Source organism: Pelophylax lessonae, assembly GCF_965119305.1.
Source record: "Pelophylax lessonae genome assembly, chromosome: 7".
Classification (NCBI taxonomy): domain Eukaryota; kingdom Metazoa; phylum Chordata; class Amphibia; order Anura; family Ranidae; genus Pelophylax; species Pelophylax lessonae.
In genome coordinates, this window is record NC_138774.1 from 53,702,608 (window position 1) to 53,727,864 (window position 25,257).

Below are 25,257 nucleotides of genomic sequence, written 5' to 3' on the forward strand. Positions count from 1 at the left end.
AAAATAGATCTTGTCTTGTATGGCCAGTCTTCATTACTAAAAGGAACAGAGAAGACATGTTTAATTAGGAGAAAGGTCACATCAAAGGTGCAAGTTACTCTAGTGTATTTTATACATATTTTCTTTATTATGCTCAAGACTAAAAATTAACCACTTGCCGTCTGCTCACATTGCTGCTACTGCGGCACAGTGGCTCGTTATCGTCCAGCGACGTAGACCTACATCGCTGGATTCCGCACCTTGTGGGTGGTGCGCGCACGCCGCCAGAGGCTCGCTCCCGCTGTTTTCAGTCACAGCGGGAGTCGGGCCAGGGGAGGAGTGGCGGCGATAGCCGCTGCTCTTCCCCGATCTTCGGGGAATCTAGTTTACAGATCCGCCCGCCTGTGTAAACAGAGCGGGCGGATCTCCTCAGTGACAAGGAGTGACAGATTGCAGTGTTCAGCATAGCTGAACATGCGATCTGTCCCTGTGTCACTCAGTCACCTCCCCCTCCTACACGTTAGAAAGCACCAGGCATACATTAACCCCTCCCTTTACAATAAAATTAACCCCTTCCCTGCCAGTGTAATTTTTATAGTAACAGTGCATATATATATATATATATAGCACTGATTACTGCAGTAATGTCACTGGTACCCCCAAAAGTGTAAAAAATGTCAGTCAAGGGCCCGATCTGTCCGCCGCAATGTCGCAGTCCCGCAAAAAAAAAAATCGCAGATTGCCGCCATTACGTGTTAAAAAAAAAAACACCAAAAATGACAGAAATCTTTCCCTTAGTTAGTAAACGCAATAACTTTTGCGCAAACCAATCAAAATACGCTTATTGTGATTTTTTTTACCAAACATAGGTAGCAGAAAACAAATTGGCCAAAAATTTAAAAAAATTTAGATTTTTACATTTTTTTGGGGGGGGGGGGATTTCATATTAAAAAATGTTAAAAATATTGTTATTTTTTCAAAATAAACGCTCTTTTTTTGTTTATAGCGCAAAAAGTAAAAATCGCACACGTGATCAAATACCACCAAAAGAAAGCTCTGTTTGTGGGAAAAAAAGGACGTACATTTAGTTTGGGTACGGCGTCGCACGACCACGCAATTGTCAGTTAAATTCGCACAGCGCCGAATCGCAAAAAGTGGCCCAGACGTAAGACAGCAAAATCCTCCGGTGGTAAAGTGGTTAAAAAAGAGTTTTGACTGGTAAATCAAATATGAATATTTCATATGTACAGCATTCAGATGTTGATGTTTATTTTATGAGTGTGTAATAGGATCCCCTGATGATCATCTTTCCTTAGAAGACAGAAAATGGAATGATTCGGAAGTAGGAACACACCCTCCCCCACAAATAATTTATTGGGTTCTGTTTGGAGGACTTATGAGAAAGGCTATGCAAAAGGGAGAAACTAAGGCTGGCCTTTTTACATGTCATGGAAGCACCTCGTAGTAAATGTTTATTTCTCACATTAAGATTTTATATAAATACTGTAAAATAGGCTATACATCCTCAGCAGAGAATCAGCACCAGCAGAAGCTGAAAGGTCCAGCTGGAAAAATTTTGTAAATGTGTAAATGGTGGACCATATGAGCAGCCTTGCATGATGCTGCATACACAAAGAAAAACCCATGGATCTAGTGGAGTGGGACTTAACAGGAAAGGGAGGAAGTTTATCATGCCTTGAATATTATTTTAAAACCAAGCATGAATTGCACTTACATCAACTATATCTTTATATGGCACCAACAAAATCACTAAGGAAACACCGCTGGCGCTCCGCTCACTGCTCGGAGCCAGAGTGCGCTTCCAAAACAGGAAAATACGTCCCTGGATGTGGTGTAATCAAGACCAGATGTGATGACCGGGACTCCACATCAACGCGTTTCATTAGAAATTATGTTTTCAGGAAGTGCAATTCATGCTTGGTTTTAAAATAATCTTTAATAAATACTACACTATATAAGCATTTTCTGGTTTTCTTGGTGGATATCTGTGTACGGTGGCTTGATGAGGAGGACAGAAGAGTAGGAGTTAGGAGTTATCTTCTAGAATCGGATCCTTGGAATATAAAAGAGGGAGAAAGGCATCCATTAAAGCATTCCTTGACCATCCTAGTTATAGGAGGTCAATTTGATCAGGTGAGTGGGCATTTCTCCATTTATGCATGAGGTGTGACATTACAAGCACGGTGGTGGAGGAATTTTGAAGGATTTCTGAGTATTGTTTAAACACTGGAAAAGTGCACATACTGTATATAAAATATTGGACTTTTGTAGACTTTTTGCTCAATTGCATTATTGCATGTATGTTACCAGTTGGTAATCACTACAACTAGAGGGTGTAGCGCCACTTATTTTATTTTTAAATTTGAGCAATGACTTGTCAATTCCACCTAGCCATGGTGGAATGAGAAGAAGGATGCCCTCTGCGAGAGCCTTCTCGAGGAGCAAAGAGAGAATCTGACCAATAGTCCAGAGACTGCGGAGCCTTGTCTTATTTGGCAAGAATCTCCCTTTGCAGGGACGACGTATGGAACTGTCTAAAGGAGGCCACAGCTGATGGGTAAATATGTACAGCAACTATCAAATCCTTCTGGGCCAGTTCAGTGCCACAAGAATCACCAGAATGCTCTCTAATTTGATCTTTCGGGGCAGTCTTCAACAGAGGAAAGCCATAGATCAGGTAGAACTTATCCCATGGAGTCACTAGAGCATCCCAGTTCAACAACAAACAGGTCCATGTTCATGTCCCCCACCAGTGACAAAGGTGCCGAAACCTCTCTGTGATCTAGATGTCAACAGCTTAGAAGTCTGCCTGCCAATTTTCCATGCATAGAATGTGTACTGCAGTTAGCATCAGAAACAATTCCACTTCCTTCTCAGCTGTTTGACTTCTGGTGTCTCCTTGATGATTGATGTAGGCCACAGTAGAGGCGCTGTCTGAATGGACCCATGTTTTTGGGAAGCTTTAATTTTCCCTCTGATCAGGTTCCCTGAATTATAAATGAACTATGAATGAAACATAATCTATGAATGGAAGGGGTGGACCATGCAACCATCCACCCAACCTCTATTCCTTAGTTCTATTTCATTCACAAAAGCTGTAGTACAGCTTCCATGAATGGAGCATCTGCGGCCATACTTAGGCTCTGTTGGCGAGAGCCGTGACAGCCCTCTAGTTCTATTAACCTCCACTGCACCAGAGTATTACTGCAGCGGGGATGGGGACGTGGATGGAGGAGAATTTCACCTAAATGAAGAGGCATCGGCACAAGGCACCTATCCTACAGAATGAAAATGATGCCCCTTGTGCTGATTTTTCAGATTTTTTTTTTTGGATGCACTTAGGCTTTATTGGAACCCCCGGAAACAGAATACTTCTCGTAAGGCTAAGCCTTGTAGTATAGATCATCATGACAGCCAGGCAACTAGTATTCTCAACTAGTATTCTCATTTTTGCGATGTGCGAAGAGGGAGTCTCTCTCTCCCTTGCTGTCCCCGCCCCTCCCCTCCCACGGGACGAGCGGGTCCACCTGCACATCGGCGTCATGCCGCACCTCCTAGCGCTGTGCGTCAGTGTGCTCACTGACGTCACCGCGCTGATCACGTGCTGTTACATCTGCGGGTTGGAGAGGTCCGCTCCCCAGCGTTCCTCTCCTCCACGAGATCACAGACGCCGCTGCGCTGATTGATCTCTCTATGCCCGCTACATGACGCTAGGACCCCATCTGTGCTGTCGGCTTCGGATCTAATTGGTAGGTCAGTCACTGAGCTATCTTTCCATCATTTCTCTCCTACAGACCCCCTTTTCTTTTCTCACCGCCTTTCGGCTCAACTGCTTCACATCCCCACCTTATTCCTCTTCCACTTTACCTGGCTTGACACACTGTTCACACTTCTTCACTTCTTCTCTTTCACTCACGGCAATTTCCACTCTTCACCACATTTTCCACTGGGGATCTCCTTCTTCCTCCCACACTAACCCTTTTTATTTCATGCACACCATGTCTGATATTTTTAATTGTAAGCAATGGCTACCCCCTTACTACTACATATTTTTACATGACAGGTTGGAAGGTGCTTCTGTTTCCTTTTCTGTTTTTCCACACTCACCACTCACCTACCAAGTATCCGTACTTCTGGCTGCCATTTTGGGATCCTTCAGCTCCCGGGTCAGATACAACACGCCGCTGTCACACAGGAATCCCCATTATCCCATCTAAGTCTCATTGAGTTGTGAGTATCGCACACTCCATCTAGTTTCCATCTTTTGACGGAAATTTTTGAAAATCATAATAATATTGCATATCTTGACTACAATGTTCTTTTTTAGATACACACTGAATATACTGATCTCTGAAGAAGGGAGATTGCTCCCGAAACGCGTCAGTTCACAATGTCATATTCAACTGTCATGTTATCTTATTATGTTATATGTATCAATGAGTGGTTACACCAAGATTTTTGCCAACATGTTATTTACAAATGCCCGTGTTGTTTATTTCCTACATATAGCCTTTTGAGCTACAGCATGCGCCATTGAGCACATGTTATCAATTGTTTTTTACAACCTGTGCATATTATGCAATAAAATCACAATATTGCTTTTATCGACTGTGTAATTCAATTCTTTCCAGCCACCAACACGTACCTCACACAAAGTCCCGTGGGCCAATTTCTCTTGTTTGTGTATATATTTTGGGATGGAGGAGGGAGTTTTGGTGGGAATCGGATCATTGCCCCTTTTAAGCCTTGTAGTATAGATCATCATGACAGCCAGGCAACTAGTATTCTCAATTTTAAAGGTCAGCAATGGCAGCTACCATTTTCTCTGAGCATATTTCCTTTATTTTTCAGCAAACTTTAGAGATCTGGCTCTATTAAACACTGTTGACACTCCATTAAGACACTGTTAAAACTAACACTCAAAGAATCTTTAGTTCATAAAAAAAATCCACACAAGATTAATATCTGTACGGGGCTTAATCAGCCATTTCCAGCTCAGGCTCACTGGGCAGCAATGACAAGACCCGGGGTTATTGTATGCACCCTCGTCACCATTTTGCAAGTGGATTTGCTCACAAGACGGTAATTAAAGTGCAAGTAACAGGTTTGTAAACAGAAGAAGAAAGCATGCCATAGAAACATAGACTTTTAATGAAAGCATTTTACCTTCTGTCTCTTCAGATCACAGAGGACACAAAATCTTCAGCGATAACACTCCTCATGTAGTAGGCCAGCAGAAGCTACTGTGGGAAGATTTCAATGAGAAGGTATATTAGTACTAAAACTGAGTAGACATTTCCACATCAGAAAAGGGCTGGAAGCAACTAGTGATTGACCGATATCGGTTTTTCGTTGTCGATACCGATATTTTGGCCAATGCATATCAGTATCGGCCGATATGTGCCAATATTTCCGTACATTTAAAAAAAATTTTTTTTTTATTTTTGTTTCTTGACAGGTACTCTTGTGGAGGGATCTGGGGGTCTAAAAGACCCCAAACCCCTCCTCTGCACTTAAAAGCATTCAAAACGCCAAGTTTGGCTGTTTTGAATGCTGTCATTTTTTTTAATCTGGCGCCAGTACCCAGAAGTGATGTCATGACATCACTTCCGGGTTCTTGCATGGAGAACCGATCAGAGCCAAATGCGGCTTTGATCGGGTCTTCGGGCGGCCATGGAGGCTGGTTGCCCGGGTCTCCCGGTGGGACGGGGGACCTGGGTGAGCCGCGGAAGGCAGCAGGAGGGGGGGGTCCCCTCCCACTCCTTGTAATGACAGCCGAGCAGCTTCTCAGCCACATCGGTTGTCATTACAAGACAGCCGACCCTCAGCTATGGACGCCAGTACCGGGGTGATGCCTCTAGCTGCAGGCATCACTCCGGTACAAGCACTTTCCCGAAATATCAGCAATATCGGTAACCTCAGGGGCCGATTCCGATATATCAGGGAAAGTGCATATCGGCCCTCGATATATCGGCTTTGCCGATAATCGGTCGATCCCTAGAAGCAACAATAGGTTACAGATTATTATTATTTTTATACAGGATTTATATAGCGCCAACAGTTTGCGCAGCGCTTTACAATATGAAGGAAGACAATACAGTTACAAAACAATTCAATACAGGAGGAGTTAGAGGGCCCTGCTCGTTAGAGCTTACAATCTAGAAGGGATGAGTCCTCTTTGTACTATTTGCTACTTTTAGTATAAATCATTCAACAGTAAGCCTAGGTTCACACATATGCGGTGCAGGAAACATAGCGATCTCTGCGCATTTCTCATATCGTGTTTGCGATTCGCTGCAGGTGTCAATACTAAAAGTTAATGACACCCCAAGCCCAGTGTGGTTTACTAGCACCAAATCACATGGTCCAAAATGACAATGCAGTCCGGCTCCAAAAAGGTGCCTGCAAAAGGTGCCATGCGAGGGAATGTGAAGGGGCGAATAGTGGGGGAGATACTTATAGTCTGTCTTCAGCCCCCCTTCATATCACAACTCCCCTTCACAGACAGCATAGTCCCACAGTGTCCTCGGTTCCCCTTCACATCATAACCCCCCTTTATATTGGAGTGCGTAATGTACAGGGGCACTCCAATGTAAAGGGGACTGCACTGATTACAGTGGCCCTTTACAGTGCAGTCCCCTTTATATCATTGTGACCTTTACATTACAGTGTTCCTAGCAATCACAGCCCTTCCCCACATCACAGCCCCCCCCCCTTTCCTCTCTAACATCACTGCCCTTTAATTCTCTTGCCTCCTGTGCACAGTCCTACCTTTGGCATTGCAGAGGCAGTTATCAGCCGAATATTTTCTCCTAGATCTTCCTATCAGACGAGCAGGGGCGGGAGAGCAGGACCTGCAGATCTGGATGGAGGACAGGAGCTGCCCAACTTATGAAGACCTCTGCTCTTACAGGGAGAACACCATGATTATTGCTAGCGGCAAAAGAAATCAGACATGGTGCTTGTACCCAAGTCGATCAATGGATTGACTTGGGTACAATCAGCTTGCCTATAAAACCTCACCTAGTCCCTGCTGAACCGGTCGAGATTCGAACCATCTATGGGCCGCTTTAGCTTTTAGATCAGGCATGTCCAACCTGCGGCCTGACACCCCCAGTTGACCCACACATCCCATCTATATAATCCCTGTTTATCTTGCCCCAGTGCCCACCCAGTAACCTCAAAATAGCCCTCAACACTGTGGGTCCCGCTGCCATGGCCTGTGGATCCTGCTGGCCAGGGCCTGTGGGTCCTGCTGGGAGCTGGCCATGGCCTGTGGCCCACAGGTTATGGCCAACTCACAGCAGAACCTACAGGCCAGCGGCCAGCAGGACCCACAGTGATGGGCACTGGTGCGGCTGCATTGATGGGCACTGGTGCAGCTGCATTGATGGGCACTGGTGAGGCTGCACTGATGGGCACCGGCTCTCTACTGCAGCCGCTGCTTCTTCCAGCAGTACCCGACGTCATGACCAGTTTTACCCACCAGCAGTGCCAGCATTACCCGCCAGCAGTAACCGCCAGCATTACCCGCCAGCAGTAATCTCCAGCATTACCCGCCAGCAGTCTGCAAAATAAGTAGAAAAGGTTTGTGCATTAGCGTGTGTAAATTGTCGTAATATGTTTTTTAATAACTAGTTGTGTTTTGTCATAATATGTCATGTCCTTGTTCATACATGTATGAATAAGAACATGACATTTTCTGGCTGCCTATATCACATGTGCTAGGGGTGCAACTAGGCCCCAGCACATAACTGTAAATATCCCAGCATGTGCGGTGTTTCTGACTCCTCCCACCATCACCACTTCAAATCACTGAAGTGGTGATGGTGGTTAGAATGTTCCTTTAATATCTCTCAGAAGAAGTAAACCTCTGTATACTGATTCCGTTTCATCTGATCATCCTCTGGTTGTGTTAAATTAGTGCGTGGGGGGGCAGCGGCGCGGGAAGGGCGTGGCGGCGTTTTAGTACTTATATACCTTAACTATAGTTAACTATTTTATATGCGGCCTCTCTACACTCAATGTGGCCCAGAGAAGCCAAAAGGTTGGACACCCATGTTTTAGATTATGGCGAAGTGGCTTGGCAGGATGGAGGCATGTTTTCACTAACAGGAATCAGCACAAGGGGCACATCCTACCAAATGTAAGCTACATCTTGTGCTGATATTTCTGTTTGGGATTTTGCCTGGGTACACACTGATGGGGTGCGATGTGGTATGATTTTAGATACAATTTGGAGTACCAGGGCAGTGCGATTTTGTAACGCCGAACAAAAAAAAAAAAAGTCCCAGCTCAACTTGCCAGGCTGGTGCGATTTGCTATTCTCACAGGCTATAGAGCTTTAAATCGCACCGCTCCGCACTAAACTCACACAGGACAGGCACTAGAATTGCACCGCATCTATGCAAACGGCCTTCAAAGGAAGCAATGTTTTTTCACTTGACGTGCGCATCTATGCGTTCTAGAAGGCATCAGAATCGCATCAGATTTGCATAAGTGTAAACTGGGACTGAGGCTGCACTTAGGCTTTAATGTAACATAGGAACAAATATTTTTCCACAGGAGGTTAGTAACAAAAATGCAGAATGAAGATAATTATAGACACAAAGATGAACAATTTCCTGAGCAGGTTGCTATGAATAGCAGTCACTATCATGTTTACAGAGTGGAAGGGTCCCAGGGTTATATATAGCTGTGCAGGTAGAGGCCATTGTCTGGCGGTGTAGGGAGTGAGCATTGCTTCTAGCGGAGGCAGGCAGGATATCCTGATTACAGAGCGCTCCGGGGCGTCAGGCAGACATCTCCGAAGACGACAGCGACTCCGCTCACTAAACTATCTACAACAGATGACAAAGAAACAGGCAAGCGTCTCGGGAATGGCCAGGCCACCAATGGCTTTATCCGATTTGATATTTTAATTGTCCTCCAATTTTAGCCAAATTTTCTCTTCATTTTAGATAAAGTTGTGATGGGTAAGAACCTTTCAGGCTTTTATTACTATCTCAACCTTCCGGCCCGGTGACCCGAGCCATCCGCCCCGGTGACCCCGGTTCATTCCTTGTCCTGCTGCCATAAGAATAAAAAATGAGGGGAAACCACAGACAGCAAGAGCAACCTAATAATGCAAAAAAAGACAAATGATAAATCCAAATTTACTGAAAGTGGTAATAAACCCAAAACCAAAAATGTAATATGCTGGAGCTTAGCATCATTAGACGTGGTGGCTGCAGTAGTTTTCTTTTTTTGGGGGGCGAATTTACACCATGCAAGACAGCAAATCGCAGAGCTGCCGAAGCAATAACTGCTCTGCGTTGCCAGCTGTGCTAGGGGGCAGTGTAATGCGACATTCAGGGCATCGCACTGCTCCCTTTTTTTTTTTACAAGCTTTATTTGAAGTGTGCAAAACGTACACTTCATTCACTGCGATGTCGGACGGCGCACTGCGCTGCCTGACAATGCAGTGCAATTCAGGCTGGTGAACTGCGATAAAATGCAGCACGTTTGCATTTTATTGCAGCATTCTAAATTGCAGTGTGAATGGAACACATAGGAAACAATTGTTCCATGTGTGTCCCCGCAGTGACAGACGTTTTACCACGCGGTAAACGTCTGTCACCGCACATAGTGTGAATTGGCCTTTGGGCTCTTTTCCTTTGTTTTTACCTGGTGATCTGGCCAGTAACACACTTACTATATTAGAGTGCCTCTACTCTGGATGAAGGAGCACACCTTTGGACAGCAGCACTGTCAGTCTGGGGGGATGGGAGTGAAAAGCTGGATACACACTATACAACTTTTGTTGTTAGATTTCCTTTAGATTTAAGCCCCGTACACACGTACTGATCGTCGGCCGAACGATCGGCCGTCTTTTGTCCAGGGCTGTTGTGTCTGTTGAAAACTGCAAAAGACTGCACACGAATTTTGTTGGCCAACAACAGCCGACTGCAGAAGTGATGTCATGTGATGGTTAACTTTCCGTGTGTTTTTTCTTTTCTGAGCATGCCCAGTCTTGCTAATCTGCTGTCTGTCGGCCGAATTCTGTACTGACTGGCGAACAATCGGCCGTTCTGGTCACGGCCAACAAAAATTTTAATGCCTGCACGACAGATTCTGTTCAGCCGAAAATGCGCTGTTGGCTGTCGGAAGCATCATACTAACAAGCCTACAATCGGCCAATCGGTCGTTGGCCGAATATTTACGGCCAACAATCGGTACGTGTGTACGGGGCTATACCTTCAACTATGTAGTGCAAGAGCCTGCCTGATTGCATACAAATTGAAAGTGTTTAGGTTTGACCTCATATTATATGGTTTTGGTAAATCTAAAGGAAAAAATATAAAGACCATTGTATAGTGTATATGGCCCATAAGGCTCCATTCACACTTGTATGACTCCAAAGTTGTGTCGACATTGGAGTGCAACTTTTGAAGGGTGCAACTAGGATACAACTTTTGCTTTGACCATTGATAATGGACAACTGTTGCACACCTGTTGCATTGTATAACATTCAGGTACGACTTTCATGCAACTTTTGAGGGTTAACATTGAAGTCTAGGGCCCTCAATTTGCGTTAAAGTAGGACCAAAGGAGTGTGACTTTAACCACTTGCCGACCGCCGCACGACTATCTACGTCGGCGGTCAGCCCCTCACAGGCAAAGTGACGTAGGGCTACGTCACTAGCTTGTGAGGGTCTAGGGAGCGAGCGCGCGCCCCCGGAGGCGCGCTCCCGCTCCCGAGTGGTCACGGACCCCCCCGCGCGTGTGACCGGCGGACCCGATCGCCGCCGGCCACTCTGCGATCGGCGGGGGAGAGGGAGAAAGTCAGGCAGCTTGTGTAAACAAGCTGCCTGTCATTCTCCTCGCTGTATGAGAGCTGATCACATGGATCTACTATGTAGATCCATTGATCACTCTGCATACAGCTGAAGCCCCAGCCAATCACAGTTAGAATCACGCCCCTAGGGACACACACAGCCCCTCCCTCTCAAATAAAGTTAACCCCTTCACTACCAGTGTATTTTTACAGTAACAGTGCATATGTATAGCACCGATTACTGTAGAAATGTCACTGGTAACCCCAAAAGTGTCAGAAATGTCAGTCAAGGGTCCGATCTGTCCGCCGCAATGTCGCAGTACCGCAAAAAAAATCGCAGATCGCCGCCATTACGCGTTAAAAAAAAAAACAACAAAAATGACAAAAATCTTTCCCTTAGTTAGTAAACGCAATAACTTTTGCGCAAACCAATCAAAATACGCTTTTTGCGATTTTTTTTACCAAACATAGGTAGCATAAAACAAATTGGCCGAAAATTTTAAAAAATTTAGATTTTTACATTTTTTTTTGGGGGAATTTCATATAAAAAAAAGGGAAAAATATTGCTATTTTTGCAAAATGGACGCTCTTTTTTTGTTTATAGCGCGTGATCAAAAAATCGCACAGGTGATCAAATACCGCCAAAAGAAAGCTCTGTTTGTGGGAAAAAAAGGACGCCAAATTCGTTTAGGTACAGCGTCGCACGACCGCGCAATTCTCCGTTAAAGTCACGCAGTGCCGAATCGCAAAATACCCCCTGGTCGGAATGGGGGTAAAATCTTCCGGGGCTTAAGTGGTTAAGTCGCTGCAACTTTAATTTGCACAGACAGTATATGAATGGATATCATTGGAAAACATAGGGAACGACTTGTCATGCTACTTGTCCAAAGTTGTATGACAAGTCACACAAATGTGAATGGAGCCTTAGATGGACTAGCGGATTTATATACACCAACATTTGAAGCCAAACTCCACTTTATAAGCAATTACTGCATTTTTTATTTCTTTTGGGATAAAGGTAAATAAATAAAATTTATGGTTGTAAGCCCCCCTGTCAGTGTTGAATGGTTTGTAAAACAACATACTTACTGGCTGGATCAGCAAATGGAAATAAAAGAAAGAAAGCCTAAAAAAGCAAACTAATGCGGTCATCACTTCTAAGAATTGGTGAATATGCTGCAATATAATAAATGTTTGTTTTGGGGTTTAATACCACTTGAAGTGCCATATCAGAAAAAAAACCACACAAAAAAAAACCCCATAATTTTATCAGCCTGATGGTTTCCTTAATCAAGGGGATAGACACAGGTCTCTACCCACCCTTATGTCCCCAGCGGCCCCATACTTCTAATTGATTCTATGGCACTGCAAAAAATCCAGCCGTTTATTATCTCAGGGCAGCTAACATATCTGTACATAGCAGGATTTACAAAAACCTCTGTGATCGGGGTTCCACTTTAAAGGGACACTAAATTCTGATTTTAAAAAATGTTATTTAAGTATGTGTTCGTATCTAAAAAAAAACCCAAAAAGTCCATTCTGTTACTCTCAGCTTCCTCTAAATCTCCAATTTCCTTTGTTTTGCTGCTGTGATGTGACTTCCTGTTAGACGGTGGCTACGTTCGTTCTCCATGGTCCCACTGAATGTATCAATGTAGCCAACCTCTCTTGCTCTTTATAGAGATGGACTATGGATTTGAAGTGTGCACAGAGCAGTGCACATGACCGCAACTAACGTGCACTATTCATTCCAAACAAATGGAAGTGACGAGGAAAAGAAGAGGTTTGGGAGGATATTACAAGAAGGCAGAAAAACACAGAAAGAAACAATTTAATGAAAAATAGATCACAGGGCCATTAAGCAGTGACTGTGTATGGATTATTTTTGGAGAATAAGGGTATAATTTAGTGTCACCTAAAAGTATGAGGCCCCGTTCACATAGGGGCGAAGCTACTTCGCACCGCGACCTCGGAGCGGCCGCCACGGACTTCATAACATTGAAGTCTATGGCGGTCGCCTCCTGGTCGCCCCAAAGAAGCTCCGGACCCTTTTTCTAAGTCGGAGTGACTTGTGTCGCTCCTATTAGAACGGGTCCGTAGCTTCCCTATGGGAGGCGACCTACGGCGACCTGTGAGGTGACCAGATCGCCTCACAGGTTGCCCTAGTGTGAACGGGGACTAAGTCCACCCTAACACTAAAATCCCTGCATCTATAGACATCCACGATCTAACACTAACCTATCTAGTCCTGTAAAGGAGAAATCAATATACATACCTTTTTTTTAAGCCGATTCGATCTCCAGCGGTGGAAGCTCTGCAGATCAGACAGCCAACGGCGGCTGTGAAATGAATGGGAAGTGACGTCACCCATAGAATTACTATGGGGCTTCCATTGTCTGATGTGTCCTCTGCACCCACCTCCACAGCGAAGCCACGACTGACAGCTCAGCGTGGGATCGAGTTGGATTGGCTTAAAAAAAGGTATGTGTATTGATTTCTTCTTTACAGGACTAGATAGGCTAGTGTTAGATCGTGGATGTCTGTAGATGCAGGGATTTTAGTGTTATGCCTCGTACACACGCAATGATTATCGGCCGACCGGTCGGCCGTCTTTTGTCCAGTGTTGTTGTGTTGGTTGAAATGTGCTCTAGACTGCACATGAATTTTCTCGGCCAACAAAAACCAACTTCAGAAGTGATGTCATGTGCTGGTTTACTTTCCGTGTGTTTTTTCTTCTCTGAGCATGCCCAGTCTTGCTCATCTGAATTTTGTCTGCCGAAATCTGTACTGACTGACGGAAAATCTGCCGTTCTGTTGACGGCCAACAAAAATTTTATAGCATACACACCAGATTTTGTTCGCCAGAAAAGTTGGAGTCGGAAGCATCATACTAACAAGCTGAAAATCGGCCGATGGGACGTTGGCTGAAAATTCACGGCCAACAATTGTTGCGTGTGTACGAGGCATTAGGGTGGACTTCTAGTTTAAGGTTTACCTACTCTTTAAGCCAACAGATACAACCATTTTAGTGTGGCTGGAGCTTAATCCGCTCCCACTTCTGCTCAGATCACCTACGCTGCATGGACACAGCCGCATGTCAAAATCTGACAGTTGTACAGGAGCGGCTGGATGGCCTCAAAAGCAGACTGTCTGCGTCCACCTCTATACAGTGGGGAAAATAATTATTTGATCCCCTGCAGATTGTGTAAGTTTGCCCACTTACAAAAGAAATGAAGGGCCCATAATTTTTATCATAGGAGTATTTTAAATGATAGAGACAGAATATCAACCATAAATCCAGAAAAAATACATGATACAAATGTTATAAATTGCAGTTCAGTGAGTAAAATAAGTATTTGATCTCCAAGCAAAACATGACTTAGTACTTGGTGGAGAAACCCTTGTTGGCAAGCACAGAGGTAAGAACTTTCTTGCAGTTGGTGACCAGGTTTGCACACATCTCAGGAGGGATTTTAGTTCAGTCTTCTTTACAGATATCTAAATCCTTAAGGTTTCTTGGCTGTCTCTTGGCAACTCAAAGTTTCAGCTCCCTCTATTAATTTTCTATAGGATTAAGGTCTGGGGACTGGTTAGGCCACTCCATGACCTTAATGTGCTTCTTCTTGAGCTACTCCTTTGTTGCCTTGGTGGTATGAATTGGGTCATTGTCATGCTGGAAGACCCATCCATAACCCATCTTCAGTGTTCTGGATGAGGAAAGAAAGTTCTCATCCTAAATTTTACTATACAAGGCCCCGTTTAATGGCCCCTCAATGCGGCAAAGTCGGCCTGTACCTTTAGCAGAGAAACAGCCCCAAAGAATAATGTTTCCACCTCCGTGCTTGACTGTAGGGATGATGTTCTTAGGGTCATTGTCAGCATTTTTCTTCCTCCAAACACTGCAAATCGAGTTAATGCCAAAGAGCTCAATTTTGGTCTCATCTGACCACAGCACTTTCTCTCAATCCTACTCTGAATCATTTAGATGTTTATTGGCAAACTTCAGAGAGGCCGGTACATGTGCCTTCATGAGGAGGGGGACCTTGTAGGTGCTGCAGGATTTCAATCTATGGCAGCATATTGTGTTACCAATGGTTTAATGGTGACTGTGGTCCCAACTGTCTTGAGATCATTCACAAGCTCCTCCCGTGTAGTTCTGGGCTGATCCCTCAATTTTCTCATGATTATCCTTTCCCCATGAGGTGAAATCTTGGATGGAGCTCCAGACCGAGGGCAATTGATGGTTATTTTGTATTGCTTCCATTTGCGAATAATCACTCCAGTTGTCTCCTTCTCACCAAGCTTCTTGCTGATGGTCTTGTAGCCGATTCCAGCCTTGTGCAGGTCTACAGTCTTGTCCCTGACGTCCTTTGACAGCTATTTTGTCTTGCCCATGATGGTGAGGTTTGAATGGAAGAAAGAGATTCTGTGGAATGGTGTCTTTTATATACCTTCTTAAATTGACAGGACTAATCTGAGTACCACATGGGCACATACTGTAGTCAGTCTGTGGGTGCCAGAATAATTGTTGGTTGGGGGGATTTAAATACTTATTTTACTCACTGAACTGCAACTCAATTTATAACATTTGTATCATGTTTTTTCTGGATTTTTGGTTGATATTCTGTCTCTATCATTTAAAATACACCTATGATAGCAATTATAGTCCCTGCATTTCTTTGTAAATGGGCAAACTTCTGCAAAATCTGCAGGGGATCAAATAATTATTTTCCCCACTGTAGGCTGCCTGCATGCAGCTTGGGACTGATGCAGATGGCAGCCTGCACATAGGACGGGTGCAAGTGCCCACCTAGACAAAGTCTAAGCCTTCACTAACAACATATCACGAGCTTCTTAACCACTTGCCGACCGCCGCAAGTACATATACTGCGGCGGTCAGCCCCGGCCAGGCAGAGTGACGTACCAGTACGTCACTAGCCTGTCACTGGCTTGTGAGCCAATAGCGGGCGAGCGCGCGCCCGCCCCGGCTCGTTCCCTAACAAGTCAGTGCGTGTGACCGGCGGACCCGATGTCCGCCGGTCACTCGCGATCGTTCGTCGGGAAGGGAGAAAGGCAGGCGGCTAATGTAAACAAGCCGCCTGTCGTTCTCCCCTGTGTAAAAATGGAGATCAGACGGTTCTACTATGTAGGACCGTTGATCTCTGTTTTTACACTAGTAGCCATGTCCCATCACAGTTAGAAACACGCCCCTAGGATACACTTAACCCCCTCCCTCTCCAATACAGTTAACCCCTTCCCTGCCAGTGTAATTTTTACAGTAACAGTGCATATGTATAGCACTGATTACTGCAGTAATGTCACTGGTAACCCCAAAAGTGTCAAAAATGTCAGTCAAGGGTCCGATCTGTCCGCCGCAATGTCGCAGTCCTGCAAAAAAAAAAAAATCGCAGATCGCCGCCATTACTCGTTAAAAAAAAAAACACCAAAAATGACAAAAATCTTTCCCTTTGTTAGTAAACTTTTGCGCAAACCAATCAAAATACGCTTTTTGCAATTTATTTTACCAAACATATGTAGCATAAAACAAATTGGCCGAAAATGTTAAAAAATTTTGATTTTTACATTTTTTTTTTTGGGGAATTTCATATAAAAAAATGTGAAAAATACTATTATTTTTGCAAAATTGACGCTCTTTTTTTGTTTATAGCGCATGATCAAAAAATCGCACAGGTGATCAAATACCAGCAAAAGAAAGCTCTGTTTGTGGGGAAAAAAGGACGTCAAATTCGTTTAAGTACAGCGGCGCACGACCGCGCAATTGTCCGTTAAAGTCACGCAGTAAAAAAATCGCAAAAAACCCCCTTGTCAGGAAGGGGGTAAAATCTTCCGGGGCTTAAGTGGTTAAAAAACCCACAATTGTCCTTTAACCAATACTGAAAAGAGTGAGTCATCTAGAAGACAATATCAGATCTATGTATCACCGATCCCAACACAGATCCCCAGTATGTAAACAAAACACAGACTAGAGGGTGGGGTAGAGGGGCACAGAGGGAATTCTTCTTGGGTCACATGTTACAGATGACAAGGGGCCATCGCAGGCCAGGAGCTCAGGAATTCAGCGTAGGCTAACTGAAGGGCAGAGTGGACGGTTTGTTACCAATGCTGAAGTGGGCAGAGCACAATCTGCAGAGTTAAGCGATATCTGGCTCAGAACTGCAAGCAGCTGTCTCTGCATCTTTCTGAAGTTACACAATTGTCTGTTACCTGGACACTAGAAACATTTGACTTTATGTCAATTTGCTAGAAAAGTGCAAAATCTGTGCCCTCCCTCATATTATATGCCACCCCAGTTAAAGAAAAAAGATTGATCACATGGACCAAAAATGGTTGGTTCGACAGGAATCGGCCAACTTTCAGCCCGTGTGTACAGCTCCTCATCGTCTGACTGTCGAAGGAGCATCCTGGAAACCCAGCATCCCATCATTGTTCTGAAGGGGGGGATTAGTCCTCCTGTCAGAACACACTGAGGTTGATTTACTAAAACCGGCGAGTGCTAAATCTGGTGCAGCTATTCATGGGAGCCTCTAACTTCACTTCTAACTACACTTCAGTTAACCTTCTTAGCGGTATTCCCGAGCGTGGCTCGGGGTTAAATTTCAGAGCCAAAAGCGGTAACCCCGAGCCACACTCGGGGTACCGCCAGAAGCATCGCTGGATCCTGAAAGTGGGGTTACTTACCTTGTCACCGGGATCCAGCGATGTATCCCGGCAGTGTCTAGCGGCGGATCTTCCTCCCGATCCTCTCCGTGCCCCGACTTCCGTCTCCTGCGACGTGACGTTCGCAGGGGGGTGGAACCAGCGGCAAATTCAAATGTAAAACACACAAAACACACTGATACAGTACAGAATAAAAAAAATCACATTAGTTTGCCCCCCAGTGCCCTTTCCTGCAGTTTTACTGTACTTTTTATTTATATATATATATATATATATATATCTATACATACATATACGTATATATATATAAAATATATGTATACATATATATATATATACAGTATATATATACAGTATATATATATATATATATATATATATATATATATATATACACATACATACATACATACTTTAACTTATTTATAGTTCTTTATTATATTATAATTTATGATTTATGATTTTGTGTTTCAAACTTTATCATACCCAAGATGTTATAAAGAAGAACGCACAGTAAAAAAAAAAATCCTATGTAAATAGTTGGTTCTTAAGAATTACATGCAAAATAATGGTACCGCTTTCAGCACCTAAAATCCGAAAGAATCATACCGCCAGGGAGGTTAAAGTGGGATATCATATTTACTTGTTTTAAACTTTTTTCTTTTTACATTTCCTTAGTTACTTTCTTGTTTCTTGCCTAGACAAATGATGTTATACATCCCAGGAGTCTTCAGAACTTTAGGGGAGGAGGGGTTTTCTCAGCTAAGTACACTCTCCTGCATGCATGCTGGAGCTAAGGGAAGATGGATTCCAGAAAGTAAATGCTACAGTGAGGGGAAAAAAGTATTTGATCCTCTGCTGATTTTGTACGTTTGCCCACTGACAAAGAAACGATCAGTCTATAATTTTAATAGTAGGTTTATTTTACCAGTGAGAGACAGAATAACAACAAAAATATCCAGAAAACCGCATTTCAAAAAAAGCTATAAATTGATTTGCATTTTAATGAGTGAAACAGGTATTTGATCCCCTATCAATCAGCAAGATTTATGCCTCCCAGGTGTCTTCTATACAGGTAACAAGCTGATATTAGGAGCACTCTCTTAAAGGGAGTGCTCCTAATCCCAGCTTTTTACCTGTAAGAAAGACACCTGTCCACAGAAGCAATCAATCAGATTCCAATATCTCCTCCATGGTCAAGAACAAAGAGCTGCCCAAGGATGTCAGGGACAAGATTGTAGACCTACACAAGGCTGGAATGGGCTACAAGACCATCGCCAAGCAGCATGTTGAGAGGGTGACAAGAGTAGGTGCGATTATTCGCAAATGGAAGAAACACAAAATAACTGCCAATCTCCCTCCGTCTGGGGCTCCATGCAAGATCTCAGCACGCAGAGTTTCAATGATCATGAGAACCTTGAGGAAACAGCCCAGAACTTCACGGGAGAATCTTGTCAGTGCTCTCAAGGCAGCTGGGACCATAGTCACCAAGAAAACAATTGGTAGCACACTATGCCATAAAGGACTGAAATCCTGCAGAGCTCACAAGGTCCTCCTGCTCAAGAAAGCACATGTACAGGCCAATCTGAAGTTTTCTAATTAACATCTGAATGTTTCATAGGAGAACTGGGTGAAAGTGTTGTGGTCAGATGAGACCAAAATCAAGCTCTTTGGCATCAACTCAACTTGCCATGTTTGGAAGAGGAGGAATGCTGCCTATGATCCCAAGAACACCATCCTCACTGTCAAACACGGAGGTGGAAACATTATGCCTTGGGGTGTTTTTCTGCTACGGGGACAGAACTTTACCACATCAAAGGAATGATGGATGGGGTCGTATACCACCAAATCTTGAGTGAGAACCTCCTTCCCTCAGCCAGGGCATTAAAAATGGGTTGTGGATGGGAGTTACAGCATGACAATGACCCAAAACACATGGCCAAGGCAACAAAGGAGTGGCTCAAGAAGAAGCACATTAATGTCGTTGAATAGCCTAGCCTGTCTCCAGACGTTAATCCTATGGAAAATATGTGGAGGGAGCAGGCGGTTCGAGTTACCAAATGTCAGCCTCAAAACCTTAATGATTTGGAGAAGATCTGCAAAGAGTGGGACAAAATCCCTCCTGAGATGTGTGCAAACCTGGTAGCCAACTACAAGAAATGTCTGACCTCTGTGATTTGTGATTGCCAACAAGGGTTTTGGCACCAAGTACTGAGTCATTCTTTGCGAAGGGGATCAAATACTTATTTCACTCATTAACATGCAAATTAATTTATAACTTTTTTGAAATGCGTTTTTCTGGATAATTTTGTTGTTATTCTGTCTCTCACTGTTAAAATAAATCTACCATTTAAATTATAGACTGGGGATCTACCATTTCTTAGTCAGTGGGCAAATGTACAAAATCAGCAGGGGATCAAATACTTTTTTCCCCTCGCTGTACATGAATCATCTGCCCTTATTCAAGATGGCCATGGCCAGATATGTTAGGAGGTGTTTTGCAAAGTGATTTCTCAACAAAATAAAGCAGAGACATAAATGGATGGGTGAGTTTGCTTTGAATATTAAAAATGAATGAAAGTGTTTATGGTTCGTGGTGCTCAGATTCAGTGAAGATAAACTTTGACAAAAAAAAAAATCTGGAAGCTGATTTGTTTCTATGCAGAGCTGCACCAGATTTTGCACTCTTCAGTTTAAACCTGCAAGGCAAAGTTATAATGCGATAAAATACGATGCATACTAGCACATTATGTGAAACTTACCTTAGAACGAAGCCCTCCAGCGGTGCACTGTCACCACTGACAGGGCTTCCATGTTCACCCGGTCTTCCTTTCGGGTTCGTGGACTCCAGCTGTGCAAGTTGCCGAAGCTGCGATGACGTCATTCCCGCGCATGCACACAGGGGCCGACATTTACGGCACAGGACTCTGAAGGAGCGGCCCAGGTGGCTGTTCCTTCAGAGAGCATGGGCCGGTGACATCACTGGCTGAATGTACAGTAAATATCTCCTAAACGATGCACGGAGATATTTACATTACCCATAGGTTAGCCTTATACTTATACTATAGGTAAAAGTCATGCATGGGAGTTTTCTCCCACTTTAAGAGGTTGCTTTATAAAGAATTTGCATAGCTAATCGGCCAGTGAAAGTGCATGTCCAATCAGTCAGTATAAGAAAAATAAAACAAATGTAAATAGACCTTCTCCCGTGCTGTTTGAATGTAAAATCAGTAATTTTAAATAGAAAATACTGCATTTGGCCACTGGATGACGCTTAAAGTGATTGTAAAGTTTCCTTTTTAAAAATTACAAATAAAAAAAATAACAAAATGTTATACTTACCTCCTCTGTGCAGTTGGTTTTGCGCAGAGCAGCCCAGGCTCTTCTCAGGTTCCTCGTTCCTGCTCCTGGCCCCTCCCTCCAATCGAGTGCCCCACAGCAAGCAGCTTGCTATGGGCCACTCGATTGGAGGGAGGGGCCAGGAGCAGGAATGAGGAACCCGAGAAGAGGACACGGAGCTGCCATTTGGCTCTGCCCCCTCCCTTTCCTGATTAGCTCACTGACTTTGATTGACAGCAGGGAGAGCCAATGGTGCAGCGGCTGTATCTCAGCCAATCAGGAGAGAGAGTGCCGGAAGGCTAAGGGACTCATGGACATCGCTGGACACAGAGGGGGCTCAGGTAAGTATTAGAGGGGCTGCTACACACAGAAGGCTTTTTATCTTAATGCATTAAAATAAAAAAAACTTCCTGACATTACAACTCCTTTAATCTGCTGCAATGAATAAAGGTGCTCAGCTTAAAAAAAAAAAAAATATATATATATATATATATATATATATATATATATATATATATATATATATATAGTATTAAATCCCCACTCCAGAAGAAGAAATCTATTGTAGGGCAAGCCTTAGAGAATCACTGCATTGGTCAAGGGGTATATCTGGATAGCAAGTGTCAAAAAACATCTTATGACAGCGCTTTTTCCATGGACTCTACCCTTCTTCTAAAATAAAATGATCCGTAGTATGGGCCAGCCTGTCAAAGTATGATGTAAACCAACGGTTGTCAACTTATGAGCTAAAAGGGGCCTCAAACATGGCCCCTAACATCAGGGCTGCACATAATGTTCTGTATATGTAATGCTTGGGAAGACTGTCAGAGACTGCAGATCTAATAGAGAAAATGATAGTCAGAGAGTGAGCACAGGATACATTGTTGGCTGGAGATATGCTGTAGAACATGGGTGTCCAACCTTTTGGCTTCTCTGGGCCACATTGAATGTAGAGAAATTTTCTCGGGCCGCATATAAAATATATACTATAATTAAGATATATAAGTACTAAAACGCTGCCGTGGCCTTCCCGCGCCGCCACACCCCTGTCTCCCATGACTAATTTAACACAACTAGAGGATGATCAAATTAAATGGAATCAGTATACAGAGGCTGCAGGTTGATCACCAGGGGTGTAATCCCACCTTCTGTCAGTGCCAATGTGGCAAAGGCTCCGTTCACATGTGAGCGTATGGATCGCGGGCAGAACCGCCGCGGTTCCGCCCGCGATCCGGAGATTTATTGCAAATTGCGGGACGCCTAGCGTTGCCCGTTGATTTGCAATAGCCCCCCAAACGCCGAGCGATGTTGCCGCGATTTCCGCTTGCCGAATCGCGGGACGCAATACGCTCCAAAGAAGTACAAGAGCTTCTTTGGAGGGTATTGCGTCCCGCGATTTTGTTTGCGCGATGTTGCCGCGATTCGGCAGGCGGAAATCGCGGCAACATCGCTCGGCGTTTGGGGGGCTATTGCAAATCAACGGGCAACGCTAGGCGTCCCGCGATTTGCAATAAATCTCCGGATCGCGGGCGGAACCGCGGCGGTTCTGCCCGCGATCCATACGCTCACATGTGAACGGAGCCAAAAGGAACTTGCTCTGTGCATGAACAGACAATATTTATTATGTGAGTGAATGGTTTGCCATAGAGCTGGAAGTTTATGCAGGGGGAAACATTGTTGCCAGTGAAAAAGGCTGAAGGAGATTTTATATACATTGCAATATTGTAATTGTGCGTTCAGGCACAGCAAGCTCCTTGTGTCATATTGGAAAATAAAAAGGAGAGGGTTGGGACTTTGTATGAGGCATGTGAAACATGGCTAAAAAATGCGTCAGTGTGACCAATGTACAGTATATATTTAATGTAGAAAACAGTAAATAGAAAAACATAATTGCATTGATACATATATACACATATATAGCTATATGTTATCTGTATGCTCATATTCATAGAAGATGTATCAATGTGATTATGTTATGCTATTTACTGTTTTATACATTAAATATATACTGTACATTGGTCACACTGACTCATTTTTTAGCCATGTTGCACATGCCTCATACAAAGTCCCAACCCTCTCCTTTTTCCTTTTTGTATATCTATTTAGGGATGGAGACGTATATATATCACTCTACATTTCATTTAAAGTCCCACACCTTCCTTTAGCCTTTGTGTCATATTGAAACTGTCACAGAGGGTGTACACCAGGGATATGCAAACTCTGGCCCTCCAGATGTTGCAGAACTACAAGTCCCATGAGGCAAAGCAAGACACTGACAGCCACAAGCATGACACCCAGAGGCAGAGGCATGATGGGACTTGTAGTTTTGCAACAGCTGAAGGGCCAGAGTTTGCATACCCCTGGTGTACACCACGTTAACAGGCAGGCGTTCTGTCAAATAGTGCAGATCACCAGATAATGCCTCCAACGATCTGCGCATGCGCAGTACGTAAGGCCACTGCAGCTGATCTACCAATCATCTGGTGTGACGTCAACACTGTGCATGCGCAGATCGTCAGAGGCATTATCTGACGATCAGCAAAGTGCGGAGACAGAATCTGATCATCAGATTCTGTCTCGCTCTCTGGTAAAAAATAGCCAGGAGGTAGGGCAGAGGCTTCAGGTGGTGGAGTGCTGCCTCTTGTAATAATCCAGCAGTAGTGCCGTCCTCTCCCTGCACCTCCTACCATCCACCTCAAAGCCTTCTTCCTGCAGGGCTGTGCTCATCCTCTCCGCCACCCACACCTGGCCGAGCTCCTGCACCCAGAATGGATTGTCGTGGATGACCTCCCGTAGCAGGCTGATATAATGAGGAGCTACAAAAATGACAGCAGATCGTCAGACAATGCCTCCGACAATCTGCACATGCACAGTATTGACGGCACTCCTCCAGCTGATCTGCCAATCAGCTGGCGTGACGTCAACAATGCGCATGTGCAGGTCGTCACAGGCATTGTCTGACGATCTGCACTATTTGACAGAACACCAGCTCATACTACAGTCGATTCTATTTTAACAGAAAAAGGGGGTTTTACAAGGAGTGAGTGTTGGTAATAGGGAAAATATGTACAAAGAACCATCTTCTGCTCTTCTGGAAGCCCCCCAGAAGCACTATCACCTTCTCCCTGCTCTGGGTGCCCAGCTTGCTAAGGAGGCACCTGTATGTGTGCACTACCGACCCGGGCTCTGTGTGTCCATAGACACACACAGTGCTGGTATTCCACGCCCCCACTCCCTCCTTACAGGAATTTTAATGACAGCAGCAGGAGCCTATGGCTCACTACCTTCAGTGTCAGAGACCAGATACCATCACATTCGTACCTTTTTTTTTCCGCACCAGACTTCGATCGCATGGGTGTGATCAGATTCTGCAAATCGCGCTGAGTTTTGCAAACTGATTGCGGGTGCCATTAACTTAACATACACTTCGCAATCAGTTTGCATGAACAGGTTGCGATTTTGATGCGGTGCAAATTTGCAGCGGATTCGCTGTGAATTTGCACCGAATCTAATGTGAACGGGGCGTTTGCAGATGGATCCTGAGCCCTTCTCATTTTTATGACCAACATTACGCAGATGTGCAGGACTGTAGCACGTTACGTGACCTTGGACAAGTCATCAGAATCCTTCTGGAAGTTCTCTCGAAGACAAGCAGTATTGTTCAAGCATTCAAATCACCCTGATAGCAGCTATCATAAAAACAACAGTACGAACCCGTGTGTCACATTTACTGGGAATAAATAATGCTTTAACACAATCCCACCAAGACAAAAGAAAAAAATGACAGTGCTGCCATCTAGTGGCTCTAAGGATCCATAGACATTCTAGGCTGAATACAGTCCTTACTGTTCTTGTCTATTTACACTACATACTGATTAGTACAGAGTTGCCCTTTTCATCAAAGAAACACTGTAGACTAAGCTATTTGCTGTGGCTAAAATTATAAAGCTATACAATGTTAGTTGTCTGTAAGGCACATATTTAGCATTGTCTTTTTTTTTTCTCTTTTAACATCCACATACCCAAGCGAAACAAATCCTCTGCTTTGTCTTTCTTTTAAAGAATGATCACCATAGTTTTCATATCCTTGTGGTGTCCTTCAGGGGACCAAATGCATAGAGAACTTGCTCCTATTCTGGCCAATGGCTGCATTTTGCTGTAAAAGGACAGCTTTTTTTTCTGTTTCTGCTGTTTGTAGCTCCACCCTAGGTTGAAGCCCAATTTATGGGTTGGAGTTACAGCACAAGCCCCTGCACCGTGTTCATTTGCACTAAACTGGATCCTGTATATTGTACTTCCTGAGCCCACATAGAACCAGAAGCAGGCTGTTTGTAGCTCCACCCTAGGCTGAAGCCCAATTAATGGGTTGGAGTTACAGCACAGCACAAGCCCCTGCACCATGTTCACTTGCACTGAACTGGATC

At 44.1% G+C, this 25,257-nt stretch overlaps 1 long non-coding RNA gene across 1 annotated transcript; it reads right to left on the reverse strand.

Annotated features, from left to right (window-relative positions):
- LOC309560358 lies at positions 1–24,986 on the reverse strand. Its single transcript, XR_014225510.1, has 3 exons — positions 24,856–24,986; positions 5,167–5,243; positions 1–36 (listed from the first exon to the last, which is right to left on the reverse strand). It is a non-coding gene; the product is annotated as an uncharacterized lncRNA (long non-coding RNA).
- Between the last annotated feature and the right edge of the window lie 271 nt (positions 24,987–25,257).